The sequence below is a fragment of the Uranotaenia lowii genome, chromosome 1 (genome assembly GCF_029784155.1).
Source record: "Uranotaenia lowii strain MFRU-FL chromosome 1, ASM2978415v1, whole genome shotgun sequence".
NCBI classification, from domain to species: domain Eukaryota; kingdom Metazoa; phylum Arthropoda; class Insecta; order Diptera; family Culicidae; genus Uranotaenia; species Uranotaenia lowii.
Window position 1 is genome coordinate 200633833 of NC_073691.1, and position 22014 is coordinate 200655846.

Here is a 22014-nt window from a genome sequence, read left to right on the forward strand (position 1 = left end):
GAAAGCCTAATGGTTATTGTGAATAAATGGTTGCAAATCCCTAAACTATTCCTGGCTGAAACTGTTGCCTGGCTAGAAGACAACAAGAAAACAACAGAAAAATTTTGCTGAACCGTGTTCAGCTAGCATCAATCTGGACCGGACGGACGCCACAGCACAGCCACGGTACTGCACAGTGAGCCCAGCCAGCTCCACAAAGAAGGACCCCTGCCCGGCACGCGGTGGGTGAACGACGATAAAGCTGTTCTGTTCGGTTCGTGTTGGAAAAACAAAAGAATTGTAAATATAGCGCAGCGGACGACCGGCAGGGTTCTTCAGTCAGTTATTCGGAGGCACTTTGATCGGACGTTTTCTCTCTCGTTTGCTTGTAGATTGTGGAGTGGAAGTTGAAGTTGTTCACTGAGTGATGATAATTGAAGTTGTGGGTTGATCGTGCACGCGTGCTTCAGTCGGTTAGTAGTGTACTTAGAAAATCTGCCGTAGTTTGTTGCAGCAGGTAGCAAGCTGGTCTTATTAAATATCAATAGACTTCTCGCTGCGCGGGGTGGGTGTTTGTTTACATTTGTGGTTTCTGTTGAGTGGACAAATCGGACCTGTGTTGAGTGCTGGGGGCTGGGCTCTATTGTGGGTTCACATGTGAAGATCTGACTGCCCATATCAGCGGCTCTGGGTGGTGTTTTGATGCCCAATTGTGTGCGCGGCCGGTGTCGTGTCGTTTTCTCATTACGAGTACGAGTCAAGTTCACACTTGAGGTGCCTTTTCGTGTTCAGTATTTGTACAATAATTGTCATTATTCCATGGCATGGGTGCGGTATGTCGCAATCCTTAGCTCGCCGAATGTGATGTACAATCTGGGGTCAACGATTTCTACGAATGCAATTGTACTGCTGGAATGGTATAATCGTACAGGAGAGCAAGGTTGTTTTCTCGATTAAGGTGGAAAAATCGTAAAAGTTGGTTCATTGGACCGGACCGGAAACTGGCCAGTGATAAAATTTGGTGACCTTCGGTGATCAATCTAACGCGGCAACGAGTCTCCGGAGCTATATAATTCTATAGAGTGATCATTGATGATTTTGGAAAAATGATTAACTTATTTGATATAAATTCACTCAAGGTACGGTTGTTAACGTTGGGGTTTACAAGAGTAACATACTTCCATTTCGTTTAGATTTTTTTTCTAATTATTTTATTAAATATTTTACCGGCACTCTCACGCCAGGGAAGTATGCAAAAGGTTGTTTGTGTATGACTTGTGTTTAACAACATAAACGTTTCAAAGCATTTATCGAATTATAAACACCTCATGCTACGCTATAGTAATTTATTATACGAACCGAACTTGCTCATCTACTTATTGTCGGATGGTGGTAATTATAGTATGGGAAAATTGAGCTGTGATTCCCCAAGCTTGTTCTGTGCTCGCTCATACTAAATAGGATGTGGCTGATTCGAATTGTATCGATCTACCTACCTCAACTTGGCTTCACTTCAGCTGTAGTCAATTGTCGAAAATCAAACTTCTACATTCCCGGCTAAAAGTGTGCGATCAATACCTGAAAACCATGAATATTGTGTTCGTCCACATCTAATCCATTTTGCTCATGCTTTTTCGAATGTAATTAATAGAATTGAAATATGGATGAACAAATTGTTCATGTTTTCAAAACTTTTTGGGCGGAAGTGTACATGTGTTTACGCCCTGAGATGTATCATCGGTGTAACTATTCATTTTTCACCAATCATCGTATTAGAAATGGTGATTCTGGAATAATCGCTTGTTTTTTTTCTAAACCGGTCAGATCCGTGTCAGTGAAGTTTTATTGACGAAAGTGAATTTTTACCTCCAAAACCAACAAAAAACTATAGCTAATTATAAGTCTGCTTCTTTGAAGCTTATTGTAAATATCGTGGATTTTGATGTCGCTATCGATGAATGAACTTGATTATAGTCAGTTTTACGCTTTTAGAACCGAACAACGATATACCTATGTATCGTTGTTGTGATTTTGCTCAGCTTATAAGAATGTGTTAAGATTCAAAAGATAAAAATGGTAAATAAACTTAGGTGGTAGGGTGGCAATGTATGCATGGGAAAATTTTAATGATCGAATTTTGAAAACCGATCATATAGCTTTTGTAGATTGACCCAAAAAACTGACCCGTGCAAAATTTAAGCTCAATCGGACTTGATCTAGGGGTGCCTCAAGGCGCTCAAAATTTTCGGTTTTTTGACAAAATTAAAATTTTGATTTTCTGGATTTCCTTTGGTCCCTCTTTATGTGATTTTGAAATTCTAAAGTCTGTTTTTGAGAAACGAATTTTTTTCCAAATAACACCAGATTTAGACGTTTTATGCCTCTTTAAGTCATTTTAAAATTTAAAATCCATCGGGAAAATGCAAGAAAAGTCATGAATTCCTCCAAGAAATCGAAAGTTTTTGGTTCAACTGCTCTGTGAGTATATTTCCGTGCATTGTAATGTTGCAGAATTACTGGAAAATTGTGAATTTTTTACTCATCCCATGTTCTATAAAATAGAACTCGAAAATTATAAAATTGTAGAATTCATAAATTTTACCGAGAAATAGTTGGTAGAAATAAGAGATTTTACCTTTAGAATTCTCTTGCGATCTGCGATATGTAAAAATCAGTTTAGCTAGATTTTTGTTTTGTTTAAGCAACAGAATGTCTTAGCAAAAACTATCATCAACTATTTTGTTAGTTTTAAAGATCACGGATATTATTTACCAAATTTAAAATTAACATTTTTCAGCAATGAAAATTTTTCATTGTTTTTCAAAGCGTTCGAGTCGGTCGAGTGGTTAGCGTGGTAAGACGGTAATCGCTGGTCCACTGATGGCATGGGTTCGATTCCCACCTCGGTACTGGGTGTTAAATGTTAATCTGAACCCTCCAAAGCTGTTCGGGTCAATATGACCCGAGCGCACATTTCAAACATCTTTATCATCATTCCAATATACTAAAGAACTGCGAATTTTGACAGACCAAGTATGTTCTATGAAAATAATGATCAGATTAACGACAAAAAACTATAATTTGAGTTTTGTAAATCGGTTCATTGGGAAATGAAATACAACTAAGCAAAGCTAAAACTGGATGTCGTTTTTTTAAAGTGAGATTTTTTTCTACCGGAAGATCTGAGATAGCGGTCAAAACTTTCATTGGACACCAACATATCTATACATTGCCGGATAGATGGATTCTCGACGATATCAAACATCAATGAAACACTTACATACAGAAAAGCTGTGAGAAGTTATGAGTATTTTAAAAATAAAAATGATTTTTCGGACTTTGTACTTTCTGAACCAGTTTCTGATAACCTGGTAATACATATCGACTTTGTTTTCAAATGATGAGTAATAAGAATAAATTACCTTCACAACGAATATAATATGACCAAAATCGGTTAACATTTACAGCCAGGAGAACGGAATCAATCCACAACTCAAATTTCCCCGAAACGGATATTTAGCAAACGGCTTTGGAAGGTTAAGTTATCCACGTCATTTATTCAGTCTGTAAAGCCTAAATCGGCTAAGACGGTATAGGTGTCAAAAGAAAAAAGAAATAATACAACTAATAACATATTTAGAAAACCCTAATTTTGGAATTTCAGAGAAAATTGAAAAAAATAGTTAGCGTCAAAACGATGCATAATACAGTTTTGGGTGACACGTTTTACAATGACGTAGAATTTTCCTGTTAAAATGTATTATGATTTTCCAGCCTCAGATTTTTCAAATAGTTGAATGTTTGAATAAAGACGCGATAACTGTTCAAAAAAATACTTTAAATGATAACATTTAACTATGCCATGCCGTTCGCAAAAAACATCCTTGCACATTTAGGTAATTTCTTTTTGATCCGTAGTTTGTTGTGGTCCTTCTGGCCACAAATTTTCACCAATTTCAAGGATGTTAGATTCATTTTGTAGGAAATTTACTCTAGTTTCTCTACATTTCAAATCTAGGTCAATATGTTTTAAAAACGCTTATAACTTCTTACAAGTTTATTGCATTGGGCTGATTCAACAATAATTGGAATAGTAAAGAATAAATCCATCCACAAATGAATAAATATGTGAAGGTTCCATGGAAACTTTGACCGATATCCCGAAAGTTTGATATTTTTTTTTAAAGCATCCAGTTTTGGCTTTGCATCGCGATATCTCATTTTTCACTAAAGCGACTTTTCTAACATAAAGTTTCATACTGTTAACTCGATCATAATTTTTAATAGAACGTAGTTGGCCTAGAGGAAAGCGTTTAAGTATACTAAGCCAGAGTTCCAATAGTTTTTTTGAATATCAACCCCAAACTGTTTGAGCTGGTTGTATTAGATCCATTTTTCTCGTATTGCAATTTTTATTTCTCTAACGAACAACATGGACTCATGCCCAAACGCTCTACGACAACAAACCTGTTCACATCTTCCGTGCAAGACAGTTTTGCCATGGGATCTCAAACCGACGTAATCTACACCGACCTGACCGCAGCTTTCGACAAGGTAAACCACAAAATAGCCATAGCCAAACTAGATCGTATCGGTATTTGCGACTCTTTACTGGAATGGTTCCATAGCTACCTGGTAGGACGGAAACTTATTGTACGATCAGGTGAATCATTTTCCAATCAATTCCGTGCCTCTTCTGGAGTACCTCAAGGGAGCCACCTAGGACCCATCATATTCCTGATCTACTTCAACGACGTGCTGCTGCTTCTCGATGGACCAAAACTGGCGTATGCCGACGACTTGAAATTGTTTCAATCCATCAACAGCCCCGAAGATGTCAACGTATTACAGAGCCAGTTTAACATCTTCCCCGCCTGGTGTGATGTCAATTGCCTTCCCTTGAATCGCAACAAATGTACGGTAATTTCGTTTTCACGCAAGCGGCTACCGCTATCGGCTGATTATTTTCTTGGACATGACGAGGCACGAGTTGAGCATATGAAAGACCTTTGTGTGATCCTGGACGAACGGCTGGATTTCAAGATCCACACAAACTACATCGTCGATAAAGCTTCCAGATGCCTTGGTCTGTTATTCCGCATGACAAAAGACTTTAAGGATATTTATTTTCTCAAGAGTCTTTACTGCAGCTTGGTTCAATCATCCCTCGAATATGCCTCGGCTGTATGGTGCCCCTACTGCCAAAATGGCTCGAAGCGTATCGAGGCCATCCAGAGGCGTTTTTTGCGCTTCGCTCTCCGGAACCTGAACTGGCAAGACCCGTTCCGACTCCCCAGCTACGAAAGCCGCTGCCGCCTTATCGACATCGACACGCTGCAGGCCCGCCGGACCGCAACACGGGCCTCTATTGTTGCCGATCTGCTTTCGTCTAGAATCGACTGCCCTGCACTGTTAGAAGCACTCCAACTCAGCGTGCGATCCCGAAGCTTGAGGAATCGTAATCTTCAGCTCTTTGCTCCTCTCCGACAGAATAACTACGGAGCTAATACAGCGCTAATTGGTGCGATAAGGACGTTTAACCGCTTCTCCGATCATTTTGATTTTGACGTTTCGAGGGAATTATTCCGAAGAAGAATCCTTAGTGCTTTAAGTATAGTATAGGGTAAATTCCGTGTAATTGTAGTTTGTCTTTAATTTTTAACCTATCATTTGGATCAATATGTGATCTGTTGATGAAAATAAACAAATTAAACCCCATCGTGATGTCTCTCCGAGTGACAAGAGAAGAATGTCAAATTTAACCTCAATAAGGAACAGTTTAGGAACAATATAACATTTTGTCATAACACTGAGTAACAAAAAAAGATTTTTTGAAAATAGTCCAGGGTTTTCCAACTGAATTAGACTAATATTGACGCCCTGAGTCCGAAAATGACCATGGTTTTGTTCAATCAGGTCAAAACCCCTATTACTAGCATATTGAAGCGTATATAGCCATATGGCTGTATCTCAAAAAGTTGACCTGATACAGCAAAATCAATGTGATATTCTAACTCAGGACACAAAAATTAGTCTAAATCAACTGAGAAACCCCAGACTATTTTTTGGCTGTCACCCAGTGAATCAGTATGAATTTCTCGATAAAACAAAATCTTTCCACTTTGTTTAAAATACCTTAATAAAGACAACATGAAATTTCAAATTTATCTATTTTCTATTTTTTCACTGTTTGAAGGCTTGAACAAATATCAATTTCTTCTTTTGTCCCTCACCCCCCTTCTTAATTTCCAAAAATCACGAAGGGGGAATAAATAAAGTTTAAAGTATTTAAAATCAAATATCAGAAAGATTACAAGACCAAAAAACAAATTGTGGAAGATGCGAGCTATTAAACCTATTTTCTTTTTGATTTTATACATTCTTTGATGAAAAATTGCTTGATTGATTGGTTTTGTGCAATGATATAGTATGCTATTTTGTTGCATACAAGCTTTTGTGCAATTTATTCCAATTTATTTGTTTTTCGCATTATTTTTTATTATGCTTATTATGCTGGTTGTTTCACCAAGACAATCGATATATAAGTGTTGATAAGTGTTGTGATTGTCTACATCAATAAGAAATATAAGTTTATGTATAATCAAAGATTGGCATTGGAAAAGAGGAAGGAAGTGAATTAAAAGTTTAGGAGTGAAAACGTGGAAATTAGAAACTGAGTATTTGATATAAGAATAAACGTTTCTAAATTGGGAAACAATGATTTAACTGGACTCTACAGTGTCGACCGGCTGCCCGGTTTTTTGTACCGAGAGTTTTTGAGGTTATTTGTCCCGTCTCATCTGTACACGCTCAACAAGTGTGCATAAGAAATGTCAAAAACAACTCTATCTCAAGCACAACCCTTGTTCCTTCCAACTGCGATTTTGATTTTCCCCTAAATTCGATGAAGATGTTGACAATTCTCGGGAGCGGCTGTGGAGTGGATGCTTGCAAAGATCACTCGATTTGTGTAGTTCAACATGTTTTTGTTTTCTGACAGGTCACAGTTCCATGCTAAACTTCGAATTTAGAGCAAATTCACTGGTGTTGGAAAAACGTGGTAGAAATTTTGACATTTTGAAAATTTTATCTTGAAATTTTATTTTGAAAATTTTTTCAAGATCTTTGGGCCTTTTTATTTTTTTACAGCACTGTTTCTATTTCAGCCGTATGTGATAGAAATATTGCTATTTTTGCATCACAGCATGCGAAACTACAACACGTGTTATAAAAAAATTTGAAGGCCACAGATCTTGAAAATGTTTTGGCATGGCAAAATTTTCAAAATGTGCATAAAGTGTCAAAATTTCTACCACATTTTCCCAACACCAGTAAACTTGCTCTTACGCTTTAAAATAAACACTCATAAATGTTATTCTAACAAATATTGATGTTGAAAATAGCTCCTCAAATGTACGATAATGCCTTTCAATCAATCAATACCATTCATTCAATTAATCAATTCAGATCTTAATGTAAAATGTGGTAAAATAATGTTAACAAAAACGTTGATGCTTGATGAAGTATAATTTCGGTGGTAAATGAGGCATTAATCCAAATTCAATAATAATATTAACATACCGGCTTGTTTTGTCGGAATGACCCAAATCGGAACAAAAAGCCAAAAAAACATATTTAATAGAAAAATTTATAAATTTGACCAAATGAAAGGATCAAACCTAATCGATGGCAGCCCATTTAGATGCATTAAATCGCAGATCTTTTAAGCTGCTGGGGGTATTTGAGACTCATTTCGAATCTCACGAACAAGACCAAAGATCCGAGATCCTCTGCAGCCATCAAAACAGCGTTTCGTCTCCCAGCGGATGCCAGGCTTCAGGACGCTTCTCCGAAAAGCAAGCAATCATAAAATTTAGAAACAAATAATTTATCTGAAGTGATGTTCATTCCTTCGGACATTTCAAAAACAGAAATCGCTTTTTCACGAGGTTCTCGATACAGGTTGTTGTTGTTTCCTCACGTATCGCCAGTGTTGAGTTCCAATAACTTCTGTTCCGTTACGCCGTTATCGAGGCCGGATATCCATATCCCTAGCGTTTTCTTCGTTACGCTCACAGAGCGGATTTTGACACTTTAACCATAAAATATTCACTTGGCAACTGATGATTTTATTCTTCACAGAACTAATCCGAATCCGCTTAGTAGCAGAGTTATATATCGATCTCAACTTTCGTTGTCTCACTTCTTCAGAAATATGAAGAAAATTCGCGTCTGCTTCTATTCAGGCCCAGCCTACTTCTCCCTTTATTTGTACATCTCTGAAAACTGAAAAAGTGAAAAAATACCGACAATGACAAACTTCTCATGAATTCTAAGTGCCCAAATCGGGGTTTATAAACTAGACTATTGTTTCTCCTTTGCAGACTGATACAGGATGATTACTAAGCCAAAATACCTGACATTTGTTTAGGAAGAAATATGTTTGTAGGGTAACTGTAACGACCTGATGTGCAATGAATGTTGAGAGTGGAGTTTTCCTCTAAATCAGCCGTTTCTACAACGGAATATTTCAAAATTATTCTGTGAAAGTCAAAATGAAAACTGGCATGAATATGCAAAACCAATATTTTGTTTATGTAACTAATAATATAGGCTGTCAAGCCGTTATCGAATTCGAACCTAACGGCCACCGTGTTTGGACTTTAAAATCATGCTCCAAACGCAGTAAAACCTGTCGAAATCAATCAGATCGCTCGGCAAACCGACACGATCGAAGTTTCAACGTTCCAATGCGGCAAATGCTGCACGATATCGGATTGGCTGGTACCTACACAGGTGGATTCGTGGTGCACTTGACAGTGGTCAATGTTCGAATTTTCTATAGCGTCGGATTTTTTTGGTTTTGTTTTTGAACTCAGCCTCAAGCCTGTTAGCTGGTTCAATTTTTTTTTGTCGGTTTGTTCAATGTCATTTTGAGAAAATGTGCTCTTGACGATTGGCGCTGCTGGCAAACGGCATGGAGGAAGCATGCGTTCTTTCCGTGGGAGGGAGGTTTGACCTCAGATTCTCGAGTAGGTATACCGGTAGGTAACAACTCGAGGCCGATAATCGATGACGTCGTGCAATGTAGAGGATTCGCCCGGCACTCGTTAAATTTGACGAATGATGACAATGATTTTTCCGCTTTCGGTGCTTCTTGATAGAATTTTATAAAACATCGTAAATTTCGTGCAGTTATCAGCACTCGGAAGTCCGTGCGTGTATATTCGTAATCGATGAATGTTGAGAACAGTTAAAATAATATGCACCGGATGTTACGGTCACTGGTCAGCTGCCTCAGTCCCAAACAGTGTCATTCGAATCTGCCCATTTTACAGTCCGTTAACGGCGGTCCGCTACTTAACATTCAAAGAAATGACTGAAGCATTACGTCAAGAGATTCACCTACAGTCGATGGTAAATTTAACAACGATCGGAATTAAGTTTACTTTGTTTATGAGATTCTTTAGATCATTTCAAACGCGGAAATTGATGACTTAATTAACATTGCTGATTTAAGAGACGTTTTTTGTTTCTTTCTTCCTGTCTTGATATTTACCAATGGTCCTAATTAATTGTAACTGTTCAACACGCCATAAACATTTTGCGGTGAAGGTGAAATATGAAATCCGGGAAGAGAATGTTCGATACGGAACCCCTCGCCCCTTGAAAAAGCTCGTAAACCATCCAAGACTGACAATATGCATACGCCCCATGGAATATGAATGTAGTTTCTCTGGAAAACTAGTTCTTGTACAATATTGCGTTGACTGGTTGGAGAATCGACTCAAGCACCGTGTATATTTATAAACACTCTTAATTGATAACTCCCGGTAATAATTTTTATAATTTTACGCGAAAGTGTCACACGCGGATGAAAGTACGCAGACATAAGGGATAGTTCAACAATTGAAAAGATTTTTTTTCGGCACGATTTATTTAACGAGGGATTAACCTGCAGCTTTCACCCTCGCTGATTGGAAAGATATGACTTTCTGATTTGTGTGCTAAATAGTAATCTAAATTTCTAGGTTTTAGGTACCTATATTTCTTTATTCAAATGACTTTACCATGAACAAACGAAGAAGTTCATACAGCAAATATGTCAGTTGTTTGAAAACCCAAGGTTAAAAAAAGTCAGTCCTCCAATCTCTTGAACAGCTTTAACTTTCGATTCCCACACCCAAAATGATTTGCACGTAGTGGCTACGTGAAAAACTACATAATTTTTATCCAACTGATTTTCACGTAGATGCTACAAAATCATTATGTAAAAACGTCCCTGTGAGAATTCGTGCTTCGAGGAAAACACCTACATTTTGCGTGAATTTCGAATAAGTTCTTCGTGATATGTTTATGAAAGCTACGGTTAATGTTTTTAGTTTTGGAATGAAAATTATGGTGTTTTTCATTCGTTTTTTTTATAATGATAATAATTATACAAAGTTTTTTTTATATAAATAAACTTTATTTCCACAATCAATGCACATTATTTCACTAACACAGCACTTCTTTTAAATAATAAAACACTTACACTTCTTAAGTTCTTGCAACGCAGCTCGCTTTTTGAATTCCTGTAGAAATGGGAAAGTGTGCATATGTGAAAAATGAATGATTTAAATGAATTTTTTTTACCTTGTTCGTTGTTTCGTGAGTGTTGAGTGAGAGTGATTATTCTGACAACCCCACCAAAGAATGAAAGGTTTCCACTAGCTGTCCTTCTGTAGCATTCAGAGCCTTTGCTATATATAAAAAAACAAAAATTAGCTCGTTAGAATTAAGCAGATATGTTCTCGAGTAATTCAAGAAATTGTATGATAGACCCCCTTCTCCTTTCCTTTTTTATCCCTGGAATTAAGGGGGAGTGCCAATTAATCATAGAAACATTTTTGGTACACAAATCATTTTAGAAACATTTTACGTGCCCAAATATCTCACCATGTCAAATTTGGTTCCATTTATTGATAAGTGTTCGAGTAACGCAAAAAAAAAAACAGAATTGTGTGAAAATTTTCCTCTCCCATTCGTATTCTTCCAATGTAAGGAGAGAGGGGTCTCAAATAGTCATAGATACATTTCTTGTATTCAAATACTCTCCTAGTGCTGTGGGAAGAACCTGCTCATGGGGGCGGGTTCTGATGAATGATTTTTTTCTTTGATACTTTTGCTCAAACATTACATGAATAACAAAAATTGTTTTACTATTTAATAATTCGTTTTAGATGGCAATGTAATCCCTTGCGAAAATTATTACGAATTTTCTTCTGAGTGTCTCGTCTGTTTGCCTGTGATAACACTGTTGAACAATGCACCGAGAAAAAAAATATTTTTTCAATATTAATTCCATAATTAAAATCCTGTAGATCAATAAAACTCAGTTTTTTTTTCTTGTGATACAATTCATCTCTTTGAGCAAATGGTGGTAGTGAAGTGGCTCAGTAGTGAAAATCTTGGCGTTGGCGAAGAAAATCATATGAAGAGTTTTAGTAGCGAGCACCGTCTAATAATTGTTTCACTTACTGAGAAATATATTGAGGTCTAACGAGGGTATTTTGAGCTATTCTTGTATTTTTTTTTGGTTTAACCTGATTGTCAAGATTCCAAAGAAAGTTACTAGTTGTTGGTTGATTCGATTTGATTTTGTTGAAGTTGTGAGTAATTTCACAAGGTACGGGAACTTGATTATTTTCCTGTACATCTGGACAACCACAGGACAAACAAATTTGTTATAATTGAGTTGTCGAAAGTGTCTTGAAAAAAATTGGAAAAAACTCCTAATTCCTAAAGTCGATAGTCAGGGCTAGACTTTCAAAGAGCTGGAAACGAAGAAGCTTCAGGAAGTAAGACGTCTGTTTCGCTCAGTCAACGATTTTTTGGAAGCTGTCCGTTCAATTCAGTTTTGAAATTTAAAGGTTACAATAGGAAATAGAATTTTGGACTGTATAGAATGAGCTGTCAGACCTGTTCTAAAGGACTTTCAGAAGCTAAGGCATTAAACTACAATGTTCGTATGAACCGAGAACGCGTTATACTCCGGATAGATAGCAGCTGCACTTTGCCGGTTTACCATGAACGATCCACAAGGTGATATCGCCGGCAACATAACCGTACTGGCCCGGTACACATGAGGAAAAAAAAATTCTGATATTTTATGATAATCATTTAGGAGGAATGAACTCCTTTGAATTTAATATTCTATCTAGTCAAAAATGGCATTTAAGATCACAGTCAAAACTGTGCAAAATTTTAGGCAATTTATTTTAAAAAAATCATGAACGCTCTTAAAACAAGGCTTGAGGCTCTGAATTCTCAATTCTGAATCTGTTGAAATATACACTTTTTTACGATATTTCATTTTTTTTATTTACTATTTTTCAAAAACTTTACTTTTACCATAAAAAACAGGTTTCCATTTTTTTCGTGAACACTCCTTAGTAGCACACTAAGCATCCGTCCATTGATTAATATCAATAAGTATGATTTCCACAGTTTTTTCATCGATTATGATACTAAACTGAAAGAAACCACAAAACTTACTTAACCGAAATGCTTGCTCTCTCCACAAAGATTAAGTTTATACTAAATTTGTTGGAACTATCCCACGAAAATCTAAGTTTCAACAAGCCTACTGAAAATTTGTAAAAAAAAAACAACAACCGGTTGCCCTAAAAACTTGAATTGGATGTTTTCCAATAACATTGACCCATGTCATGTATAAGTCTATAATAGAAGTAAAAAATAAAATAAATCTTCATTAAATGAGCAACCCCAATAAAACCAATTAAATTGTAGTTTTCCCAAAAAAAAAACGGGTCCTTGATAAAGTGACCTATTCAATGCAAGCTTTTCACATTTGGGGCGACCGGCGCGCGGCGTTTCTTTATCAGACCCACGAACAGTGTAAAGCTTTTGTAACACCAGGCCGGGGTACAATAAAAAAAAAAACAACAACCAACCAAAAACGTCCATTCACGCAAACTTTTGAACTAAACTCCATCCATTTTGGCTTGGAACCAAAAAAAAAATCGTCCACAAACGTGTTTTATTCGAAATCAAGGTTGCCCATCGCGCAAGAGAAAGAGGGCCTGAAATTTCGTACACCGAGGACTGATAAACTGTAATTTATTACATACGGCCGATGTAGGTTCTGGAAAGTAGCGAATGTACTTATCCTATACGGACAAGTTTTTACTTTCACTTAATGTAATTTTATATAAACCAAACTAAGATTGTCTTATATGTGCAACTTCAAGTTTATAAATAAGGCAAAAAAATCGAAAGAAAGAGGTTGCAGCTTTAATTGGTTTGTTTTTGTTTAATTGGTTGCAGCAATTAAAAACAGATTTGTTTCTGGGAAAAAAAGTAGTGATTCGATTCGGAATTTCGGTTGAGTTGATGACAGCAACAGACAGGAAATTGTGAACAACCAGACAAACTGTAATTATTTTATTCTGTTTCAAACAATTAAACACTCCCCGTTGTCTACCAAATGTGTTTGCTTGATTTACATCAATCATAAAATCAAATTTAGTGGGATCTCAAAGATTTTTTTCATATAAAAATAAAAATAATTAAAAACAAGGACTTAGCTGCATAATTTATCCCAGCCATGAACACCGAAACTTCTGTTGTTCTTTTTCAAGGAATTTTCTGGAAATCGTAGCAATCTTTGCAATTCTTCAAGGGTTCCATCACCCAGCCGAACTTGAAGACACATTTTTTTAAAGAAGAGCAAGCGCCCTTTTTTCCGACAATCTCACGGATATCCACCGTTAACCTATTACTTCGGATAGGAGTTTAGGCCAAGCACCAGGGTTCCCACGTAAAACTTAGTGCACGGTTCCTATAATTTCTCCTCATTTTCCAGCAAACAAAATTATGCTAAATAATTTTCACTTTTAACACTCGTCGGCCCTTTTCCGCATGGTTTTTTTTCTCAAAAAAATAATCAACAATTCAGACTTTCTCACATAGTTGACTACTTTTTTATTAGGACTACTTGTCTGGCAGTCATTCAATAAAGATTAACTTCAAGAGTTAACAATTGGCGACGAGAATTTAAAAAGAAACCCACCTGCAGCTCCATTCAATATGGCCCAACCACCATACCAACCGAAGGAAGTTTTGGAAGCTCAAACCACATGGAGGAAATTTTCAAGATATCCTGCATCAAAATCGACAGATGGCGGAGCAGAATCATCGTTTGATGGTAATCATGGAACGTTTCACCAATCAAGCGGGAACTGGTCATCCAATCCCTTTCATTGAACATCCGGGAATTCAGCTACGATCCGGACAGTGGTCTGACATTTGACCGCTGGTATAAAAAAAATGAAGACTTTTTCCTCCAGGATGGTTCCAAACTCGACGATGCGGCCAAGGTTATTGCTCCGAAGTCTTAACGTTACCGTCCACGATAGGTATCTCAACTTTATTCTACCCAAACATCCGAGAGAATTCAGCTTTGCTGAGACAGTTGAAAAACTCAATAGCTTTTCGGAACCCGAATCTCCTTGTTCAGTGGAAGGTACGACTGTTTCCAAGTCGTGAAGCAGCCGAACGAGGACTACGTTACCTACGCGGGGACGGTCAACAAACGATACGAGGATTTTGAGCTTGGCAAGTGTGTGAATGGATAAAACCGACACTTCGTCATTCGACACGAGCGTGTAAGCGAGTCAGTCAGTCAGTCGGCGAGCAAGCGAGCCAGCCGAATAGTGCGTGCGATTCCCGCGGCTGTAAGTGATTCGGTGGGCCACCAGTGCTAATTCCGGGCTTCAGAGCTCCGGACAGGTCTGCACATTTGGCGACCGTGGCAGGTAATTTTTCAGAAACGAAACAGAAAAAAGACGAGAAATTAGAAAAAAAAAGCGAACCGAAAAGGAACAACAAATGCGATTCACGTTAAATTAATTTTCATCAAACGAGTTTGAAAACCAAACAGTTTATTATTTACCCATTGCAAAAAACGGGAAAATGAGTAGTTAGATTACCTAACATTTCAAAACTTGTTTAAGAAAAGCAACACTGTTGGAAGATTTTCGAAAGCTATTTCGGTTAAAGTGGAAGAAAGGCAACGTGCCATTCGGGAATAATGCCGAAAAGAAGAAAATCACAATTCAGATTAATTTTCAAGTCCATTGAGAAGAGAGCTTGAAAAAAAAAATAATAAATATGTTATGTTAAGCGAGTCAGAAGGGCAGCTTTATTATGTTCACAACTTCAAGCGAGTTGAGAGGACAGCTTGAAATTGGAAGGCGTGTTGAGAGGACAGCCTGAACATATTGACGTTAGTTTCAAGCGAGTTGAGAGGACAGCTTGAAACTGAAAGGCCAGTTGAGAGTACAGCCTGAGCGTTTTGGTAACAATTTCAAGCGAGTTGAGAGGACAGCTTGAAATTGGATGGCGAGTTGAGAGGACCGCCAGTGCATATTGACGAGAATTTAAGCGAGTTGAGAGGACAGCTTGAAACAGAAAGGCGAGTTGAGAGGACAGCCTAAATAAATCGATTAAAATTTCAAGCGAGATGAGAGGGCAGCTTGAAATTGGAAGGCGTGTTGAGAGGACAGCTTGAAATTGGAAGGCGTGTTGAGAGGACAGCTTGAAATTGGAAGGCGTGTTGAGAGGACAGCCTGAACATATTGACGTTAGTTTAAAGCGAGTTGAGAGGACAGCTTGAAACTGAAACGCGAGTTGAGAGGACAGCCTGAGCGTTTTGGTAACAATTTCAAGCGAGTTGAGAGGACAGCTTGAAATTGGATGGCGAGTTGAGAGGACCGCCAGTGCATATTGACGGGAATTTCAAGCGAGTTGAGAGGACAGCTTGAAATAGATAGGCGAGTTGAGAGGACAGCCTGAATAAATCGATTAAAATTTCAAGCGTGTTGAAAGGACAGCTTGAAATTGGGAGGCGTGTTGAGAGGACAGCCTGAACAAATCGATAACAATTTTAAGCGAATTTTGATGACTGCTTAAAATTGAAAGCTGAGTTGAAAGAACAGCCTGAAGAAATCGATTGAAATGGAGAGAACAGTTTGGGATTTGAAACGCGAATTGAGAGGACAGTGATTAAGTATTGTCAGAAATTTCGAGCGTGTTACAAGTATAGGTAGAAATTGAAAGGCGAGTGGAGAGGGCAGCCTAAATGTATTGATAAAAACCAATTCAAGCGTGTTGAGAGGACAGCTTGAAGTTGAAAGGCATGTTGAAAAGACAATTTAAGTATTGCATCTCATTGGAAACTAAGCGAGTTGGAAGGAAAGCTTGAGATAAGAACGAATTTTAAAACGTATCGATATTATAAAGGGCTTTATACTAAAATATTTCATTTCATTTCAATGAACAAATTAGTAATAAAGCAGATAGGAGTATACAATACTTAGCGAGTCGAGATAACGGATCGAGTAAATACGTTAAGCATTCTAGAATTGAAATTAGAGCAAGGTCACGGCTTAAAGCTTGAGATATGAATAAGATTTGCAATACAATTGAATACAAAAAAAAAGTGAGAACATATTTATTGGACAGCTTGAAATTGAAAGACGAGGTTAGAAGGTCTCTTTAAAAAAAAGGAGTCAAGCTAACTGTTTGGTCGAACACAGTAGAGGGGATACACTGGGCAGCTTGCACGAAATGTATGAAACAGTTCCTTTACTGATATTTGAATTGATCGATGAACACGTCTTGAGAACGGACCAATTGATGTTAGAAATTGCACCTTGCATCGAAAGTAAGATTTTCCGATGATTATCTTGCAAAGTGAGTAAGAAATTACCTTAAACTATCGTATTGCAACCTAAATAGCATTAAAAAGTCTGTCAATAGAGTAACAAATGATGTCAGGTCTTTTGTTGGTTTTTTTTTACCTCTCATTAAGATTTTTGAGTGTGAATCTGTTTAATGTTTGAGAAGGTTCTCTAAAGAAATTGCGAGAGTGGTGAGATAAGATAACCTATTGTGCATTATCACTCTAAATGCAGCTCAACATTCAAATACCTTGTTTACATACACTCTATCAATTCCTTGAGTTTGCGGTCTTGAAAAAAATTTGAGAACAACCATTTAAAATGTATGAGATAGTATTTTTTTCAATATTTTCTATCATATTTTGTTTGGGATAGGAGGGGGATGTGTGAATGGATAAAACCGACACTTCGTCATTCGACACGAGCGTGTAAGCGAGTCAGTCAGTCAGTCGGCGAGCAAGCGAGCCAGCCGAGTAGTGCGTGCGATTCCCGCGGCTGTAAGTGATTCGGTGGGCCACCAGTGCTAATTCCGGGCTTCAGAGCTCCGGACAGGTCTGCACAGCAAGATCACACCGGACCAGTTCAAATCTCTTATCTTCATCCTAGGCCTCCAATCTTCCAAGGATGCCGACGTCCGTACACGCCTGCTGTCCCAGCTGGAAACCGATGTAGTGGATTGCAAACTGGAAACACTTATTACCGAGTGTCAACGGCTCCAGAATCTGAAACAGGATACGGCTTTGGTTGAGCGTAAGCAGTCGTCAGCGGCTTTGATCTGTGCTCTCAAGCAGAAAAAGCAGGAGAAAGGCAACCAATCAACACCCAAGACACCATGCTGGCTGTGCGGTGCTATGCACCACGTCCGTGACTGCACCTTCACCAAACATGTCTGCAAGTCCTGTGGTAAAGTTGGTCGCAAAGAGGAATATTGCGATTGTCTTCCGGTGAAGCAACTTAAAAAACCAAAACCGGTCCAAGAGGACCGCTTTTAACCACATCCGCAGCGAGCTTCGAAGAAAATTCATCGAGGTCACCATCAGCGGCGTGGTAATCAGACTACAATTTGACACAGCGTCTGATATCACCGTGGTCTCGAAGCAAGTTTGGAAGCAATTAGGATCTCCACAACGGCAACCGAGTTTCAAAGAGGCCAAGGCAGCATCTGGCAAACCCCTCCAGTTCATTGGCAAAATTAAATGCGACGTTACTATGGGAGACCAAACAAAGTGCGCAACTTTTTACGTTACCAATCAACCGAATCTCAATATTTTTGGTCTAGATTGGATCGAACTATTCGGTCTATGGTCACTTCCACTCTCTTCACCAATGCAGCAGTATAAACTATCATCCTCAAAATCATCTTCACGGCGTTTCAAGACTGGTGATGCAGTTCTTGCCAACGTTTCCACAGCCAACGGTGGAAAAAAGTACCTGGAAGTGTGATCAAAGCTTTCGGTAGCGCTCATTACAACGTGCTACTGGATACCTGGAATGGGCGGTGACAACTAATTCGCTGTCATATCGACAAGTTGAAACTACGAGCCAAAAGAAATCAAGTCAACAGCAGTTCCAGCGCTCCACTCAACATTTTGGTGGACATGTTCGGACCTGAATTCAAACCAAAAGTTTTAAACCACCACCGCAGGAAGGTTCTGACACTTCATCCGAAGTTTTCGATGGAGTTTTTGGAGGATCAAAACCCTGAAGAATTCGAGGACGCAGTATCAGACGGAACTCAACAAGTAGACGAACCCAAATCTTCAAGCGTTCCTGAACGGGTCAGACTGCGGCATACCATCTGGATGCATTCCCGTCTGGATAACCATACATCGTGTTCTGAAGTTAGAAGGGAAAAATGTAACAGGGTGTCGACTACCTGGAAAATCAGGGAAAATCAGGGAATTCAATTTGCATCAGGAAAAATCAGGGAATTTTTCCACCAAACAGGGAAAAAATAATGATCCTGATTTAATTTGAAGAAATTGAAACATCATAGTCATAGTCATAATGGATTTAAACGTACGATTCTGGGATGAGCATAAAAATGAAGTGTCCACTCTATACCTGACCTCGAAGTTTCTCGGCAGATCCCGTGCAATAGATTTGCTGAAAGCTTTTAAGGAAGGTCTTGGTAGTATCCCTCTGAACAAGTTGCTGCAAGTATCAAATGGGTCCAATGTAAATTGGGCTCTTTTACGTGAGCTAAAGCAGGATACCCAAAATAATGGCGACAAGCTTCTGGACTTGGGAAGTTGCGGATTAAATATTTTTCATGGCGCATTCAAAGATGGTATTCGCGCTACTGGCTGGGATATTCTCAAATATCTGAGAGAAAGCTACAACCTGATGAAGGATGTACCTACACGCCGCGCACTATATACACAGTATTCTAAAAGTACCGTGTTTCCGTTAAAGTTTTGCGCTCACCGTTGGTTAGACAACGTGACTATTGCTCAGCGAGCAATAGTAATCACTCCACACATGAAAAAGTTTGTTGAAGGTGTTCAAAATGACAAGATAGAGTCGACATCCGATTCATATCGAGACGTTGTTACATGCCTCAAGGATCCGCTTTTTCTGGTCAAATTGTTTTTTTGTTTAATTTAGGTTACAGTGGATGAAGTGAATGAAATAAAAATCATCTACCATCGAAAGACATTTTTCTCGGATATGACACTAAGTATGCTATGAAAAAATGTCCTAAGCTCAGCGAAAAGCAAGTTCTGCAATTTCGTATCGAATGCAAAGGAATGCTGAAGGCAATTGTGCTTAAGTTAATGAAGCGATCGCCATTAACTTATCCTCTGACCAAAGCAGCCTCTTGCCTTGATGCGGCAGTTATCAGCAGTGATACCAAATTGGCCAAAAAACGATTTGAGAAGACTTTGACTATATTGACAGATACTGGACGCGTTAGTGGATCCTCGGCAGATTTAGCAGTACGGCAGTTTTCCGGAGCGATTGCCAGAGGCGATATATTTGATAATTATGACCGTAGCAAAGAAAGGCTGGATCATTTTTGGAGTGGAGTGCTAGCAAATGCCAAGTGTCCAGAATTCTTCAACATCGTCAAAATGATCTGCTGTCTTTCACATGGCAACGCGAATGTTGAACGTGGTTTTTCAGTAAATTCCGAATGTCTCTTCGAAAATATGCGTGAAGAATCAGTGATGGCTAAACTAGGGTTAACATATCCTGCTACGCCAAAAAGAGTACACTGAGGATTTTTTTTGAAAATTTTTAATTTAAACGCCATTTATTCAAAGCCGTGATGTATTAGGTCATTCACATAGCGCCAATTTGATGCAAGAAGATATGCGACTAAATTGACAAATGCTCAATATTTTAAGTTGAATTATTCAAAGTTTCGATTTTATAATGAGAAAACGCACCAAAGTTGATAAAAAATAGTGAATTTTTAAATAGTTTTTTTAGAGGCGTAGTTTTTCACTCTTCAAAAACATTATTCGTTCGCTTTTGATTTGTGCACTATGCTTTTTAGCAAGTTGTTGTATGCATATTGCATACTGCTCAGGAGCTCATTGCATACTCAAAGGCGCCAATTTTGAACGAAACATCCAGATTGAAATCGTGAATGTATTCGTTATTTCTTCCATAGGAATCCATCCTTTGAAACATTTAGCAAATAAGCAAAACTGAAGTGTTGTGCAACGAGTGCATAAAAAGGTGGAATTTTTGGATTTATAAGAATACAATCTTCATGCATCGGAAGAAATTATTTAATTTATATGAGAAAATTTCATTTTTTTTCCTTCCACCAGAAAAAAAGAGTACATTTGGTAAAATTTCAAAAAAAGTTGAGTACGCTCATTTTTCGATCGAAAAAGAGTACATGTACTCTTAAAAGAGTACGCATGGTATCGCTAGGCCAAACGACAAAACTATGATGCTGTTTTTTATGCTGGAGGGATAAAATCAGTCCAAATTTCCAACAAACTTATTCATAGAACCGGAGGAAAATATTGGAAGACGCACAGAAGAAGGCTGATAGCTTGCAAGAGAAAATTGTTATGCTGAAATCATAAGAATTTCTACAAGTGGATCCGAACTGGCGGACTTATCTTAAAATGTTTAATATCACAAATAATACTTCCATTAAAATTATCGTAATAAATTAGTATTCTCGAATCAAAGCTTTCTGTGCGTTCATTTTCGGGGGAAATATATTTTTTATAACTTTAAGTTGCTTCCTCAGGTTGTTTTTCAAACCTGGAATTTTCTGGAAAATCAGGGAATTTTATTACCAGATATGAGTCGACACCCTGTGTAAGCAATCTGATCATAGCAACACAGAGTGCATTGATCCTAATCGCAGCAACTCAGAAACTTATGTCAAACAGTATATAAGATGGAAAGATTATAATAAAGATTCATTCCTTCATTTCTTAGTCAGAACTCTATAAAGCCATTTCCATCGCCAAGTTTTTTATTCTCAACGGATTCATAATTCATGCAGTAAATGGTTGTGCCAAAACTCTCATCGAAGCCTAGTTAGGCCGGTTGTCATAATTTAGACTTTGAAAGGTTACCTCGATATTCGTCATGATAACGATTATTTATTAGAACAAGCTATCAACTGCTTAAGGCTCAAGACCCTGGCTTGGCTATAGTACATTGTTTAGTTCTCTAAGTGAACTATCATTGGACAACTTTAGAAGTAGTCATCGGTCGTCGTGGGTGCGGCGCAGCTGCAATATTTTTTTTCTTCCGAGTCTCATGGTGTTGCCCTTCAAGTTGGGTGAATAAATTGTGCTTTCGATAAATGATTGCCCATTTGCAGATCGCTTCGCAGGACCTTTCCGTTGACTGGAAATGCGAAGAGGTCGACAAGGCGCTGCTATACATTGTTGGAAACGTGGCTGCTGCAAGTTTGTGTCGAGTTTTACTGCATTGATTAAAATACCTAACTATTAAAATAAAGTTTAAGTTTATGACGAATAAAACTGTTAAGTTGCTTATCAAGCAGAGTATGAAAACCAATGAATCAAAGGTTTGAGGGCTGGATTTGTTCTTTGATCTCACAGAAGGCACCATGCCAAATCTCAACTGTTTTGGCTCTATATAACTTTGGTAAGTGTTAGTTTTGTGCATAATTTGAGCACGATTAAAATTAGAAATATGTATTAGGTAATGAAATGACAAAAATGACAGGGTGGCGAGAGAACCAGGAAAAGCTTTGAATTTGATTGCTTAATGAAACCGGAAAACGTGAAATAAAGTATACGACCATGAAAGCTGTCATGTTTTGGAAATATTCTATGAAACATCA

The 22014-nt window shown here is 38.0% G+C and overlaps 1 protein-coding gene across 7 annotated transcripts in view; it reads left to right on the forward strand.

The window, feature by feature from the left end:
- Nucleotides 1-22014, forward strand: part of LOC129743980 (protein yellow-like) — a 40081-nt gene that overhangs the window by 16236 nt on the left and 1831 nt on the right. Inside the window, exons 1-2 of one of the 7 annotated variants that reach the window (XM_055736263.1) lie at nucleotides 239-279; nucleotides 372-452. The exons of 1 other annotated variant lie outside the window; for it this stretch is intronic. The gene's annotated coding sequence lies outside the window, so the exon portion shown is untranslated. Of the gene's footprint in view, nucleotides 1-238; nucleotides 453-571; nucleotides 754-880; nucleotides 1119-21571; nucleotides 21816-22014 lie in introns of those variants that run through there. 5 more of the 7 variants (XM_055736254.1, XM_055736279.1, XM_055736298.1 and 2 more) reach the window with 5 other exon arrangements.